Source organism: Protopterus annectens, chromosome 10.part0, assembly GCF_019279795.1.
Source record: "Protopterus annectens isolate FY-2018-M chromosome 10.part0, PAN1.0, whole genome shotgun sequence".
Lineage (NCBI taxonomy): Eukaryota > Metazoa > Chordata > Ceratodontiformes > Protopteridae > Protopterus > Protopterus annectens.
Window position 1 is genome coordinate 1,204,897,208 of NC_056744.1, and position 17,081 is coordinate 1,204,914,288.

Consider the following 17,081-nt stretch of genomic DNA (forward strand, 5'->3'; position numbering starts at 1 on the left):
TGGCCTCAAGCTCAATGCCAAAAAGTGCATTGTCATCCCCTTTGGTAAAAACTCTGTACCCATGAACTACAACATAGGTGGTAGTATACTTAACACCGAAAGTGTGATAAGAGATCTTGGGACACAGGTGGACAGTAGTCTCTCCTTTGATAATCACATTGCCACAGTAGTCAGGAAATCCTTCTATGTGGCACACCTCATCACAAAAGGTTTCTCATCCAGAAAAAAAGAGGTCATTGTTCCCCTCTATTCATCACTCATTAGACCCATTATAGAGTACAACGCCCCTTTTGGTATGTACCTCACAAGATATCTACAACAACTGGAAAAGCCGCAGAAATACCTCACAAAGAGGATTACCGGCCTCAAACAGATACCCTACGCAGACCGTCTCAAAAAACTCCAGCTTTACTCCATCGCATATCGCCTACTCCGAGGTGATCTCTGCCTAACATACAAAGCTATGTCAAACCCAGAGCTGTTGGACATGCTCCACTTAAAGAAATCCCAATCCCTCCGAGCTACATGCTCTAGGGACCTAAACCTTGTCACCACAATAAACAGAACATGCCAGAGGGATAGATTCCTGTCCCAGAGACTTCCCATACTCTGGAATAAACTACCTATCTATATCAAACAAAGCTCCTCATTAGCACTCTTCAAGAAAAATCTTGATGATTGGATGGGAAATAGGAAATTCACCCCGGGGATCACCTCTGTGGCTCTGCTCGACAGTGGCACAGGAAAATAATTTTCTTGGGTGGCAAAAGCCAGGGTACCTTTTTGGCTGGGCTTGTATAGGCCCCAGGGCTGATAGCCTAGTATCTACCTATGAACCTATGAACCTATGTCTTGTGGGCTATGATGGTTTATTGTTTTGCCTTAAGAGCTATGTTTGTGAGACACTGGTGTGTTGTCTGCTGTGTGTGATGTGTTTGGTGTTGCATGTGGAGTGTTTGTAAGTGTGCTTTGGAGGTCTCTGCTGCTTAGGTAGGTTTATATAGAGGACTTCTGCATAGGTGTGTGTGTGTGTGTGTGTGTGTGTGTGTGTGTGTCTGTGTGTGTGTGTGTGTGTGTGTGTGTGTGTGTGTGTGTGTGTGTGTGTGTGTGTGTGTGTTGTGCTTGGCTATGTGATGTGCATGGTGTGGTGTTTGAGCTGGCAATCTCCTCTTTGTCAGGAGTACTGACTGTGGTGCGAGAGAACATGGATTCTAGGTTACTGATGTAGATGCATTTCTTGCAAGTAGAAGAATTATGTGATAGGAGAAGAAGGCTGTCAGTAAACATGAGACAGTTGCTACACTGTCTCAGTATGCCCATGTCGACCAGGCTGGCAGGAGAAACTGATGGAAAATGTCCAGACATAGTGTTCTGAGTCCTTCGGCGGACTTATGGAGTGAGGGTTTTGATAGGGGTTTATCCACAAGAGTGTAGACCACAAGAACCTTGTTAAATGTAAAGTAAATGGCCTGAAGCACAAGTGCTAAAACCAAAACTAAGATGCTAGAATAACAGACAAATTTAATCAGGCTACTAACAAGCAGTAATAAATGGAGCAGAATAAAATCACGGGAACACTTAACAGCTCACTGCAAAAATAAGGTAATAAAGTAGGAAGAACACAATTACAGTAAAAGTAGCTGAATAAATGTAATTTTTTTTTGGTTTATGTTTTTCTAAATGGAGAGGGAGGAAACAGAAGTTGGTAAAAGATTAAGGAACTAAGGGGGTAGGCCTTCCAAAATGCTCTCTCTGTACTCAGTACACTGAGCTGATGAGATAGGACAGGGAGGAGTGTCCAAAGTCAAAGAAGCAAGGGGGTAGTCAAACCCAAATGATCTCACTGCACTCAGATGAGTGATCAAATGAGATGGGACTGGGAGGAGTGACCAACACACTAGAGCTGAAATAGAATGAGAGCATACAGGTCTCCACATTCATCACATAAAAACTGTTAGTAAACTCTAAACAATCAAAAACCTAGGCACATGAACAATGGAACAGTAATTTTATTTCAATCACAATGAAAACTCACAGCTCGTAAGCTTTCACATCCAGCACATCATCACTCAGATATCTTTTTTAGTTCACACCTGAGTCTGTGATACGAAGACAAAGGGAACAAAAAAGCACAATAGCATGATAAAAACACATTATTAATGCCTTGTAGTACACAGTCAGCACACTAACGTCTGCCTCCTACTGACAAAGCAGGTTAGGATGGCACCTCCACAGGATGCTATACCTCTGCCTGCACTGTTTACCAGGATGGCTATTACCAGGGGCATCACCACTACCCCTGGCAAACTGATGACATTTATCCACTTTACATAATGGGCCATCTTACTGTTCTAGCAGCTTTTCTTCAAAATCCAGTGCACTGCACACCACTTTTCTCAATTTATGGAGTGGAAGCCTTTATGGTCGATTAATGGACACTTTGTAGAGTAGGTGGGGCCCTGATGGTAATGTGTAGGCAAGTAATGACTCGCAGGAACCCAGGAAAGTGAGCTATGCTATAAAATGCTCACAAAGTGATTTACTCTCCTCAGATGTTCAGGAAAATAGCATATGATTTCTCTATGTTGCAGTGTCATGTCAAGGAACTGGTGTAAAATCAGTGTTGTTGAGGGCTGTGAGATTGCTATAGTGTCCACAGTCAGATGTTTAAAATTCTCTGCAGTAAGGATGCCTGATGCCACATAAACCTCTGTTTCCATATTGATGGGACTCAATGCATTCCCCTTGATTCCGTGAGAGGACACATTCCCACCAACCTACCTACCTACTCCCTTATCGTCTCCCTAGCCACACAGCAGCAGTCAACAATTTCTAGTTTTTGGAGGTGATACTATGTTAACACTTTGAGATCTGTCTGTACCATGGAATGTGATGACATTTGATGTCATTAACCCCGGTTCTACAATCAGCAAATAACATGGGTTGTTCAACTATAGCTGCTATAACTCTCATCATATAACAAGATTAGGCCCTGAACATTGAAGAGTGCTACTGTTTAGAAAGAATGAATGACATGATGTATAATTCTGTATTATACAGTATGTCTCTGAGACAGTCTTCCATGTTTCATGTCATCAGTTGTATTTGTGATGATCACAGGATCCTAGATAAGTACTGAGCTAACTGCCCATGTGGGCCTTTTTAAGTGTAGCCAATTTCTGTCAAAGTTGAGAATCAAACCCTGCACCTAGTGTGTGTGAGGTAAAGACCTTAACTATTATGCCAACTCCTCAACCCCTCATTTGCATGTAGGCCCTCATGTGGTCATTTGCATATAAAGCATGCTACACTATGTCTCCCATAGGGCAGCCATGTACTTGTGTCATTCAGTTACCCGGTCTTTCTTCTGGCTGTTTTGCTTAACATGTCCTTACTGTTTTTGACAACTCCCTTGCAATATAGCAATCTTATTATTTTTACACGTGCTCTTTGGGGATAATTTGTAGAAAGAATATGTATTTGTCAAATATATGTAAGTGGAATATTTTATAAAGATTGAAAATATATTTTGGTGAACTGTTTGCTTGTGGTAGGAAGAACTCACATATACTTTTCTGCAATTCATATTTCATATTAAAAGTACTTTTTGCTGCATAGGGAAACAAAATATCATATGATGATGTTTCTGCTCTGACAAGCACTGTTCAGTGACACTTGATAGCCAGAAGTATTCTCCAGACAGCAACAAGAATAGTTCACTTTATTTCACATGAATGAAAATATCATTTGATGTGCTTTACTTGCATGCAGTTATAAGAAGTTTAGTTTGAGGGGGAAACAGTGTAGGGAAATACTCCAAGGTGCAAATCTGTCTATTTACTGCTCTGTAATCAAATATAGGTGAAAGGAAGATTTCACCTTAGTTTACCAGTTGATCATTTGGTATGGTGTATGTCCCAAGCTAAGTCCTTCTGCCGCCAGCTGTCTGCATCTCATGTGTGAATGCTATGCATGTTATTTCCTCACCCTTCCCCTTCTTCTGCCTTTTTATGATGTAGTTATGTATCGCTTATTTATAAAGAAAAAGACAGTGGTGAATAATTCCACTGCAGTGCATCTGGGGCAATCAGTCTTCATGCCATTCCATTTTTCATATGCTGACTATTTGAATATTGCAGGAACTAGTACGTCATACAATTAAAGAAGCAAGCTTAAAAAAATCATGATAAAGGAATTACTGCTGTCAAAAGGTGGCAGAGGGGGAAAATTCATTGCTTTCACAAATGCTATCAGAAGAACTACTGAGTTATTTTTTTTAGTTGAAATTGTTCTGAGCTCAGATCCTTAGACATAAAAAGCCTTAACAGCAAAACTGAAGTGCACTCAGAAGTGTGAGGTAATATCCAATAAAAGCCAAATAAAGAGCCGTTTTTTAGCACCCCTCAAAGTGATAATGAAACATAATTGACTTTTTTCTCTGTACAATTACTTATTGTTTTCTATCCTTTTTAGTAAATAGATATAATTTATGGGTTCATTTTAAAATCAGATTGCATGTTTGTGAGTGCTGGCATGAAAAAGAGAGAGAGATGGCGAGCGTGAGAGATTATGTGCCTGCATGTGTTTCTCTGAACCACATGACAACTGTGTGGATAGCATTGCTCTTTCATTTTGGCTGCGAATCATAGCACTGCGGCAAGTACTGTTTGTAACACAACCAATGGATGCTTCAACCTTGCACCTGGCACTTTGCTGACCTTTGTATTGAAATGTATTTATTAAATACTCCTGACACTCATTATGTGTTTGTGAAGTTACTTCCCTTTTATTTCTTTGATTTTTGAGTTTGTGTTCCATGGCTGCTTATCTTGCGCAGGCCTGGTCTTCTTCTTCTTGTAGAAGACATGTTATCTTGTATTTTCGTTCACATCTCCTTTGCATCTGTTTGGTACAACCCTATTAGCATATTACTTCTGTTCTGCATTATTCTAGCTCATACGTTATTTGCTATTCTGTGATGCATTTCTTATCTCTGCTGCTATCCTTCTGCTGCATGTGCTCCAGTCATCTGGTTGTAAATCCATGCTTCCTGTTGAATACAGTCCTCACTAATTAATGTAAAAGAAATCTGATCAACTCAAATTGCAGTACTTGTTCTGATTGCCATGTTTTATTCCATTATACATCTTTATTACTGCTACTGACTGCCATTATATACATGTATGGTATCTTTCTTCTGTTGGTCTATCTATATATGTATGTCTTGCAAACACATTCCTAAGTCATGACTGATACTTTCTCTTTTCTTTCTCCGGTTTTGTTACCTTTTCCATCCTAGTTGATGTTATAACAGAGTGGCATTGCATCTAGTGCTCATCTTTTTTAATACATCTTCATACACCAAAGTTTTTGTTTTGTAACTGTTTTTTTTCTACTTTTATTTTGCTTCTCTTGCATCCTGTCATCCATCTCTTTTATGTATTACCACATTTGGCAGCTAAGACAACTTTCCTGCATAGCATCTGGCTTGATATATGCTATTTCAAATCTTTATGAATCCCGGTGTGTTTAATTAAATTGTTTATTTGCTCAGTGAATTTAAGATATTAGCATCTAATTATCTATTAAATGTGATGCATGAGGAAGCTTAGCAATTTTCAATAATACCTGAAACCCATTAGAACCATCTGGTGTCCCAGCCATGCAAAGAATCCTTTGTGCATACTTGTTAGCATTTATAGAAGATGCACATTGTCAGTTTGAGACCTGACAATTATTGTCTGCTAAACATTAATTGATCCACATTTTTCTTAGTGTTGACATGAGACAGATACCCTGAAGTAGTTGAACAGAGCCAGTTTAGTTGCCTGCCATATATCACTCTGATTCCCAGCAATCTAATTAAAACATTCTTTTAATGGGTCTTCTGTTGCACAGGTTAGTCTTTCAGTTGCCTGTGGTTTGTAATGCCAGGGCAATCTGTAATGCTATGGGGAATTCTTCATTCTTTAAGCACAGCATTTCTCATATTGAGGTATAAACACTGCTGGGATAATAGGGATATAAAATCTTGTGTCACCTGATAGGATATATTGGTACAAGTGCAACCTTCTGTTTATTTCTGATGTACAACTTATGCAATGTAACATCTGACATTTTCACAGCAGTGCTGAACTTTTGTTGAGAGGACTTCAGTTTAAGTGACTGCAATAGTATTATGCTGCTCAGTGGGAGTATAAAATATTTCTATAAAACAACTGACTTAGTTGTGATAACAAAATGTGCAACCTGAGAAAACTGCAAAAAAAGCCTAGACCACGCGTGTCTTGCATAAACAATGAATGTGTTAGCTTATGTCATCTGATTTGCCATATCCACTGTTTGACATTACTGAATCATGACTTCTGTCTGTTCTTGCTATGATGTCTGCCATAACCTGCTGTGGAATCAGTTACAGCAAGTATGGGTGGCACTTTGTGTCTTATTTGTTCTACATGGCATATGTAGGTGCCTTCAAGTTACGTATATGCTGACTTATCTATCACCATAGATCTAGAGGCTAGAGAAATTAAGTTGGAAAGAGTTTAGACTGGAATATTAGAGTTAACATACAGCTGCTGTGATTTACTTATAACACAATCATTTTGTTCCTCAGCTTTACCCTTGATCCTTCCAGATTTAATGATGCTTCACATAAACTCATACCTGTTTGTGAGTATATCCCTTTTTAACCAAATAAACTAAGCATATGCAAAGATTCCTTATTATATGTAGTGCTTAGCAGATAAAGACATTGTATTGTATTGTAAAAAAATTAGAAAGTGTTCCTCTTTTTGACCATCTGCTTTAATATTTAAAGTCCAGTTGTATTACTTTTAATGTTTACAGTTTGAAAGGTGTGGGTATAGACGATAAAAGTTTATAGTCATAGACTGACAGCAAGATTTAGAGGAAAAAGAATGTCAGTCAGTAGGATATTGATGCTGGTGCTGTAGGAGGGTATAGGAGAGAGTAGATGAGAGGGGTATGGGTTCTGGGTTTGTCAGGGAAGGAGGAAGGCATGGGTGAATTTTTGATATATCATTTGGTTTCTTGGTCTTGCTGTTTGTGTTGAATGTTTTAATTTCTTCACAGATTTTACTCTCTCAAACATTTTCTTTGTTTTATTCACTTGATGCAATGTAAGAAGAAAGGATGCCCATAATGTCTAAAATCTTTCCTGAGGAAAAAAAGAAAAAGTCAAAAATAATTAGACTAAAATCTTCAAATCAGTTATGCTTTATATGTAATTGTACTATTTTGTTATGAAGTTGTTTCAAAATAATTAAAGTAAGAATTTTTCAAAAACAATGGCATTAGTAACTCATGTCTAAAATTATGTAATACATGCATTCCGGGTTGCTTTGTCCTGTAATCACAATTTTAGGGATAGGACAAAATTCTGAGAAAAAAATCAGAAACTGCCTTGAATATCAAGGAAACTGGGTGGTGTTGGTCTGTACCTGAAGAGAAACACATGTAGTGGTTGTCTAAAACAAGGGTTTTATGAATGGTAAGCCAGTCCCTAAATCAGCGGTGTAAAGGATTGCATCAGGGTATCACCTGCAACTTCATGTAGTCATTCCCAATGTTGCTCTTTATTCAAAGAAAAACACAAATACATTTATTTTTATTTATTTGCAAAAAAAAAAAATACAAAATTGTTATGTAACCATTATCATTTCTTTAGCAATTTCTTAAAATGAAATAGTATTTCCAGATCATTATTCTTGAATTTCTTGTACTCATACACAGTCTTTTTTTTCTAAAAAAAAAAAAAAATGCCAATGCAGCATGACATTATACAAAATGCAATAATAGTATCTCTAAAGTGATATATCAACGTTCCTGATTAAATATAAGAGCACAGATAATCTATGTCTTATTTTTCTTTATAACTTTTGTCTCACTGTACACAGATTTTTTTAAACAGTTTGTCAGAAATGTTCAAAACTACTTGAAAGCAGAAGTAAAGATATACAGAGCATTATTTTCAAATGTATAAGCATTATATGTTACCTATGGAAATATGCACACAGGATTTACTAATAATGCAATTGCAAAAACAGATTTATAATAAATAAATTATTATGGCTGCATTCTTTTTTTTTTTGCCTGTTTGGCTTTAGTGACCAAATAAGCAACATGTCTTCAGCCATGTTGATAGATGACTATGAATTTACTTATTACAAAATAGCCTTGTTTGGATAATGTGGACATTTGATATGTTAAAAGCTGAAGTCATTATAGATGTATTTTTGGCAGATCAGGAACATTTAGCTAAGTAAGTGTATAGGCCAGTTTCACTAAAGCCTACACGGTCCATTTATGCCATGTGCTCATCACAGCATGACACACACACGGTAGTGCAATGTTTTAGATTCAGTAAGTGTCTCTACGTGATGTGTAGAGCCACACAGAAAAGGTAATACTGTGGCATGCTAATCACAGCATAAGCAGCTTAATTGTATGCCAATCCAAGATGGAGGAGCTATTCAATAAGCTATAAAGCAACTGTGTAGACTTTGTACTGGTTTTCCCTGTGAATTTCAAAGCCTATTGGAATACAGACATGGAAAGTAGCCTACACAGGCTGCTGTTGGTTTAATTCATGTGATGTACAACAGGCTGAAGTGTATGCTGCTGTTGCTGCTACTAGATCACGGCCAAGAAGGAGAAGAGTTTTCAGACCCTGTTTAACTTGTCACAATCTACATGATGTGGAAATTGCAGAGTGCTACAGGATGGATAGTGACACACTACAGGAACTCTGCAAATTCTGTATCCCCAACTCAAATCCAGGGCAAACTGAGGGGAGCCCATACCAGTGGAGACAAAATGTTAGTTACAGGTACCTTTCAGAGACCAACAAGGGGCATGCTGAGAGTGTCACAGGCTTCAACACCCAGAATCCTCCTTCAGTTCTTAAAATACTATGTTCCAACCTGCCAGTGACCACATATATTTTCCCTGTACTCCTGAGGACAGGGCCACAAATATGCAGGATTTCTACCCTGTGTCACACTACCCTGAAGTACTGTGTGCCATAGATTGCGCACGTATAGAAATTAAGGCACCACCTGGAGAACAGGGAAGGCTCTACATAAATAGAAAGGGCTTCCACTCTGTTAACTGCCAGGTCATGTGTAATGCCAAGGGAATCACTTTAAAGGTGTGTGCTATCAATCCAGGCATTGCCATGACTCACATATCTGGCACACCTCCCAACTGTATCAAATGTTCATTGGAGGGATATCCCACATAGTCATTCACTCGGGGATGCAGGTTATGCACTGGAACTATGGATGATGACGACCCATCAGAAACGCACACACACCTGCTGAAGAATGCCATAATGAGGCACATGCTCAAACCAGGAATATCACAGGCCATGTGTCTGGCTGCTGAAGTTGTGGTTCCAATGCCTAGATACAGCTGGGGAGCTCTGCAGTAAATTCCATGTACATCTACTGAAAGATTCACTGTATGTGCCATGCTACACGACATCATCCTGAGAAAAACAATTTCAGCAGGATCAACAAGGGGAAGAGGCACACATCCCACCACCAATGGCAAGGTCACCACAGACACACACAGGTGAGGAGTCTGTGGGGAAATCAGCAGCTGCTATGGGTGTAGTGAGATGTAGGCATGCTCAATATGACTTTGCACTGGCTAAGAGGCAATGTATAGCACATTCATTCACCACCTAGGGGGTTAAAATCTTCTTTCTATGCACATACATATGTAACAATGATGCCAGGCAACACTCACAACCTTTACCTACCCATGTAATAGCTTTGTACTGCTACCATCACACAGACTCAACCCTGAAATAAAACTGTTGCAACTGCTGAATTTACAAGGTAAGTATTGAACCTGGAGTATATTGTGTAATAATACAAATAAATTGCACATCCTTCCATGCTGTTACTTGGTAGTGTAAGCAAGTAAAAGGTGGGTGATTTGTACAAAAATGACTTTAACATGACAGCAGGTACTTATGTGACTTATATGTGCCCTTTATCAAGTAGTTGGCCTCAGGCATCAAAGATTCGCATAGTCATACCTCTCAAAAGTACTAATGGTCACCGAATATCTTCAGTTTAGCACCATACTTTTGTACTGGAAAATCATTAAAGAAAGAAGTTAGAAATTAATGAGACACATTTTAGTTTCAGACTTCACAACCCTCACAAGATCATTAACAATACTGATGCAAAAAATGTTTGATGCTATCAATTATCTAGCTTTCTAAGACCAATATAAGTCAAAGGTATAATTACCGATTCAACATCACAAATGCAGATGTGCTAATCACTAAGTCAGCTATGCACCCTAAGCATCAGACAGAAATGTTATGTATCCCTGAATCCAAAAGATAGAAAACAGGGATATGGCACAGTTATCATCACTTGCACAGGGTGTTGTGTGGAGGGAATTGGCAGAAATGTTAGGCTGACACAAAAGGTCGGTGAGTGTGTGTAAGAAAGAGAAGCAGGCATACATTTGAATAAAGTAACAGATGGCCAGTGAGACAAAATGAGCTTTAAGCTTCATGGCTGAATGATGTAACATTTGTGTGCATGCCTGTATGGGTCCTCCAGGTGAAACTGGCATGTGAACGTCTGCATGTACACAGCCAAGCTTTGTGCTAGGTCTGCATCTTGCCATGTAAGACAGGTGTGAGCTGCGCATGGTAGAGGTGGCAGTTCATCATTGTCATACCCAATCATGAAAACTGGCTCTGCCAGGAGTTGCACTGGCACAGCCACACCCATGACCAGATGCATTGCTGCTACCTAAATATGACAGACGTCTCCTAGATGAGCTCTCCTCATAAAGACACCCAGGACCACAACCCCATGGCCTGCCATGTTTGGGTGTGGCCAGCTCAACCACTGACAGAGCAGTGAACATACTGCCACTATGGGAGTGTGATCGGGCATGGCCACATCGGCTAACAAAAGATGATGTGGCTGGCTTATACCCATGAGGATGGTGTTCCCTTCCTAGCAGATGTTCCATCACAGACACCACTCATTCCAACATGTGGTGGTGGTGTCTGTGATAGAACAGGTAGTGTCTGTGAACATTACAGACACCACCCATTCTATCACAGACACCACCACCACCATCACCACACATTGGAAAGGGTGGTGTCTGTGATGTTCCATCACAGACACCAACCATTCCAATGTGTAATTCCTCTGATCTACTGAATTGGCCACATGGTGGAGGCAGTCACACATGTCAGAATGTGCCACTTCTGCAACCCAATGCATTTCTCTGGAGGATCTATGGGAAAATTCCTGTACCTCCATGACGGCCCTAAACATACATTGACTGGCAGAGGAAGAGACACCTGGATCAGGTGGAGCATCAACAGCAGGCCTCCTCCAACCACCCTTAACAATCCTTCCTGCATGGCACCTTACCCACACTTTGGCTATGGCCAGAGTCAACAGGCACTGAAGCCACAGTAACCACACTTCCTGGATCGAGTGACTCACCCCCCACCTGTCCAATATCTGAGGGCTCACTTGTATGGGTAGGACTAGGCCTACTTGCTTTGTCCATTGGAATTACAGGTGATAGTTGAATGTCAACCTCAGTGTCAGATTCAACCTCTGCTCTCCGCTGACTGTGCCTCTGTTTGGTCACTATCATCATCATCAGAGTCTGCTGGTACTCTGACATCAGGTGGTAGAAATCCCAGACTTCCACTGTCAGGATCACCTGTGATGATAAGCAACAAACACATCAAAAATTAATACCTACTCTACTATAGTCCAATATATGCTAACAAACTAACAGCAGTGCCACTATTTCAGACAGTACAGCAATACATACAACAGTCCTGACACCAACATCACAAACTAAATATTTCTTTGAACTGCTCATCGGTACTGATATAAAATGTTTAGCTTACCGTGTGCAGATAATTGCAGGCTCCCTATGCTGGATGGTCGTGGAAGAAGTTAATAGAAGGTAAGGACTACTTAATCACAATTAATGGTAACACAGGCAGTAAAACCATTTTCCCTTTATATGCCCATTAAGCATACTTTCAACAAGAACGTGGATGACAAGCCCAACCTAACTCATGTGTAATTAATCAGAATGTGTTGTTAACTGTAGCAATCTACAATCCCCCAACCAATTTCTTGTTAAACAGATCTAATATATTACAGTAAATATTTTACTATGCAAGAGTATTTAACAATTGAGATACATAAGCCTACCTGGAAGATCCTCCTGGGACATACTTGCTGCCCCCAAAACAATAGCACCAATGTCAAAGACATGCTGTTCTGTACTTTCCTGGGAGCTGTCTGGATCTCTGACAGTGGACAGGAACTCTTCAATTAATGTTAGTGGTGGGTCTGTAGCAGCCCCCCTCAGTACCCATCCAATCACAGGCCACTGCAGCTGTGATACTCCTTGCAGATAAGATCACGTCCGTGGCCCTATGGGGCACCTGATCATATGTCCTATTGTGGCTGTCTATTGCATTCACATCTGTAACTATCTGCTGCCAAATTTGCATTCTGTCTGATATATCTCCATGTCCCCTCTTAAGTAGAAAGGTACCATGTCACCTAAAAGCTTCCACAGTGACCTGCATCTCATGGTCACTGAAGGGCGGGTCTTGGAAATTGAGATGCCTGGGTGCCATAGTCCTAACTGTCCTAAAACACAAAAGAAGGATAATGCACATAAGTATCACATAACTAAAACATTTCTGTTCCCAGATAAAACAATAAAGGTAGCATTTCACTATTACACACTACTGAAACATAAAACAGTCTAGATATTTGAAATATTTAAAATATGAACAATAGGAATTGTGTGGTTGTAACATATCGCATTCACACACAAGGCAAGGCTGGATACAAAACAAGAAAGAGTAACAATAGCAATGTATGCTTGTTTGTGCCAAAACAGAAATGCAGCATTGCTCCCCCACCCCCAAAAGAACAGGCAAATAATACATTTTGCTAACAAACCATCAGTGAAATGTTAATAGTGATATCAAATGAACTGTCTCTGAAAAGTGTACAGATTTAATGCAGAACATTCCATTTTAAGCTATTGCAAATTATGTATACCTGTGAAATGCCTGACAAACATGCCCATGCCATCAGTACACTTCTAACTAATGCATACAGATAATAGTAGCATATACATATATATATATATATATATATATATATATATATATATATATATATATATATATATATATATAAATATATATATGAAACAAATTGTTCTTAATGACATTTATGACATTTCAGCATCTGCACTATATAACTGAAAAATGCAAGGCTACTTTCTCAAATTCAGTAATCTTTTGTGCAGATATATATCCCAAAGTTATAATCGTTTCTGTGTTCTCCACATAAACAAGTAGCCTCACATTCAGGTTCCTTAGCTATGGGTTGCATTTTTATGGTGTAATGAGCATGGTGAAGATGCTAATGAGGTGTTAACTCATTAGAATTGCTGAATCCCAAATATGGGCTCTGTGTAGTAGATGTAAACATAGTGCAGGCACTCCCTTAGTGTTTGTTGCTAATTGTTTGCAACTGTGAATGATTACTGGAAGGGAGAAAAAAACACAACAGCAATGCATACTGCCTTACCTCCACTGAGTGTGTTAGGTTAGACTTACAAAGTGTATAGAAGTAATTTTATCATGGTTGGAAATGTAAGTAAGCAGCACACAATTCACAGGTTCTGTTCATTAACATCCAACCTCCCCTTCTTTCTTGATAACTGTATGTCACCGCCATTGAATATCCTCACACATTTTTAAGGACAATGATACAGACTGCCTTACAGACTGCATGTCTTAGATTAGTGGTCAGATAAGACAAGCATGAGCAAGAAACACAGAGAGATAAGACAGAGCTACATTTTGCAAGCAATAGTCATAAATCATTCTGTTGTGTGAAATTAATACATGTACAAATAACTGTTATGTTGTTTCTTAGTACCGTGGATGATGTTGCAGTTGGTTGTATGCAGAAAGATTTCAGTTCCCTGCTGCAAAGCTGTTTGTGTGGTGAAGATGGATAAGGCGCCCTTACTCTGTTCTGAAGGATCATTGGAGTAAAAGGTTAAATCCAGACCTATGTAGAAGCTTTTCTTCATTTCATCTACTTTTCCTTTTTTTTTTTTTTTTTTTTTTTTTTTGCTAGTGTTTGGGTGAGACTTAGAGCAAAAATGGGAAATGGAGAAAACGAATGTCAGATTTTCCACACAGGAAGCAGACAGAATGCCTGCAGACACGGCATTTGTAAAAGTGAAAAGGTCAAAAAGGATGCATTGTTACAATTTTTGCTTTTCATCACCCACGGCGGTTAGCAAGGTTCCCCAACACCTGCAGTCACTGAACACCTGCAGTCATTCATTGAAAATGGATGCATGCAATTAATTCTGTTGGCACTATGTAAACACACTAAGTGGCTCTGTATGATGGTTAACACACAAAACTTAAGAATAAATAAGAAATTATGGAACTGTCAAGTAACTAGTCCTGAGGCAGGAGGTGTAAGTGTTTGACTGGAATACAGATCGTCCTGGATTCTGATACAGGATGGGCAACCTATTTTTACTGTTGTGACAGTACAGTTTGCAGCAATGAAGTGTAAACTATGCAAATGTTATTTTGAAATTTTTGTGGCAACAAGTATTAAGTGTAGTGCTGCCATACACTGGTCCTGGGTTTTAATACAGAATATTCCACATATTATTACTGTTCCATTTCCCATTATATTCTGTCTTGCATATAACACTTTAGATGGTGGAGCTGATATGAATGATATGTATGTGTGATAAGACACCCTTGTTGTGTTTTCAAATGTATGACTGAAGGTATACTGTCTACTATATTTCTGTAGGTATGATTCTGCTATCTGGACTTGGATGGCCTTCACAATTAAATAAGACACATACACAACTGGATCTGTATACAAGAACCTTGTCAGGTCACACACATGCATGTGTAAGACCTAAAACTGTTACCTGTATTTGTGAGTGAATCCTGACTATATCTAAGCAGCACTTCTTCTGTGACAAAGATGGAAAATCACCACTGTGGAGGAAAATGTTTTGTCCCTTATATCTAGGTTTGAATCTCACACTATAAAATTCAATTTTACCAGTCTATAAAGCCCAAAACAAATGTGTCAGGTCATGACATTCATGCCCTCAGTACATGTCTGCAAACTTAAATTAGCTAAGAGGTACCTTCCAATTTTCAATATATATTTCCAAATTACAACAGCAAACAACCCTCAAACTAGGGTCAAGTGTCAAATTAACCTTCCTATATTAAAATATTTCTTGACACCCTTCTTAGCACTGCTGCTTTCCACCTAACATTATGCAAACATGACTGGCATCATTGCTCATGTTTGCACACTATCAGTAAATGCAATAACGGGAATTGGCAAGAAAGGATTAGTTGCCATTGCTCTACTTCAGTTGTTAGACATGTCTAGAGTTAGAGGGGAAGCTGCCCAGTTTAGGGCACAGAGGTGGGGTGCCCAGGATTCCAGGATATTTATTGGACTCCTGGTTAAAGCACCACAGCCAAAGGTTTCTGCAGAGGGACTATTCTGCCTCTCAGTACAAGTTTGACACTTGGAGTAGTTTGGCTCAGGCTGTATCCAATGCTACTGGCATTCCACACACTGGAGAACAGTGTTGGCATCATTTTAATGACCTACACAGGTGCAAAAGGGATACCCTTAATGAGTGGTTGAATGAATTTCAAACTGCCAACATCCTACAGCTGTGTAAGTATGATAAAAGTGGGTATTTTGTAATACATATAATGCTACATATAGGCATGACTGGTGTGCATAATGATCTTCTCTTCTTTTCTGTTCTTTTCACAGCTAATGCTGAAAGTGAGTTTAATAGTGGGGCTCATGTTGATTGAGTGGAGAAACTGAGGGAAGCAAGTGATATGTATGCAGCACAATAGAAGTATTATTGTATCTTTGAAAGTTAAAGATAGATTTTAGTTTTTTTTTATACAGTTGTAACAAATTGAGCATGTGTATCCTAACTGTAAAAGCATGTATACATGCATTAGTCTGTAACACAAGCCAAATTTAGGACTGAAATATAAGACTGTAGTCAGAGGTTGTGGACATAGTTCTCTGCTGTCCAGATTTTCACAGAATGTCCATATTTTTGACTCATATTTTTGGTCCATTTATAATAAAATTGTAGTTTTCTGGCAAATCACAATCAAATCATTGAGGACTGAAGTCAGAAAATAATGGCAGACATTTGATTTTCAGACTTTATATCCTTCAGAAAATTCAAGCTACCACAAGACCTGTTATTCTATCAATTTTCTAAGTTTGTAAGAGCGATATTTAAAAAGTGTCCCTATTTTTGGGCATTTGTCTCCCCATTATTTGTGTCTTTGTCCAGATTTCTTGCTCTAAGAGGTTCAGAGGTATGGCTGTGGGTTCACATACCACAACAGCTATACAATACTGCATTTCTTATTACATTGACTTAAACACTATTCAAGTGTCATAAATGCCCGTGCTGTTAACTGTAATCTGTACAAATGGATCACTCATATTTGCAATATATGCACATTTCAAGGATTACCTTCAGCAATCTGTAGTTATAGTGTGTAGTTGTTAGGATGTATAATTAAATGTAATATTTCAGATAAAATAATTGTATAATTCTGTTAATGTATTGCATGTCAAATATGATGATATTAATTTTTATCTTTTTTCTCTCACCTCGACCCTTATCTGTCTTTTTTATTTTCTATTATGTGTCCTCAAAATGTCTCCATGATATCGATCTGTACCACATCATTAAATGCTTCACAGCAGAGTGAGGCAGGCCAGCCCCAGGGCATCAGTCTGCCCCCCACTCCACCAGCTCCAGCACCAATGCCCAGCACATCTGTGACCCAACTTGGCAGTGCTGCCTCTGCTGCCTGTATACTGCATGCACCCTTAGGTAGCACTGCCTCAGCAGCTGGTGCTGTGGTACACTCTGGAAGCAGTGGCGGAGGTGGGGATTTCACCACC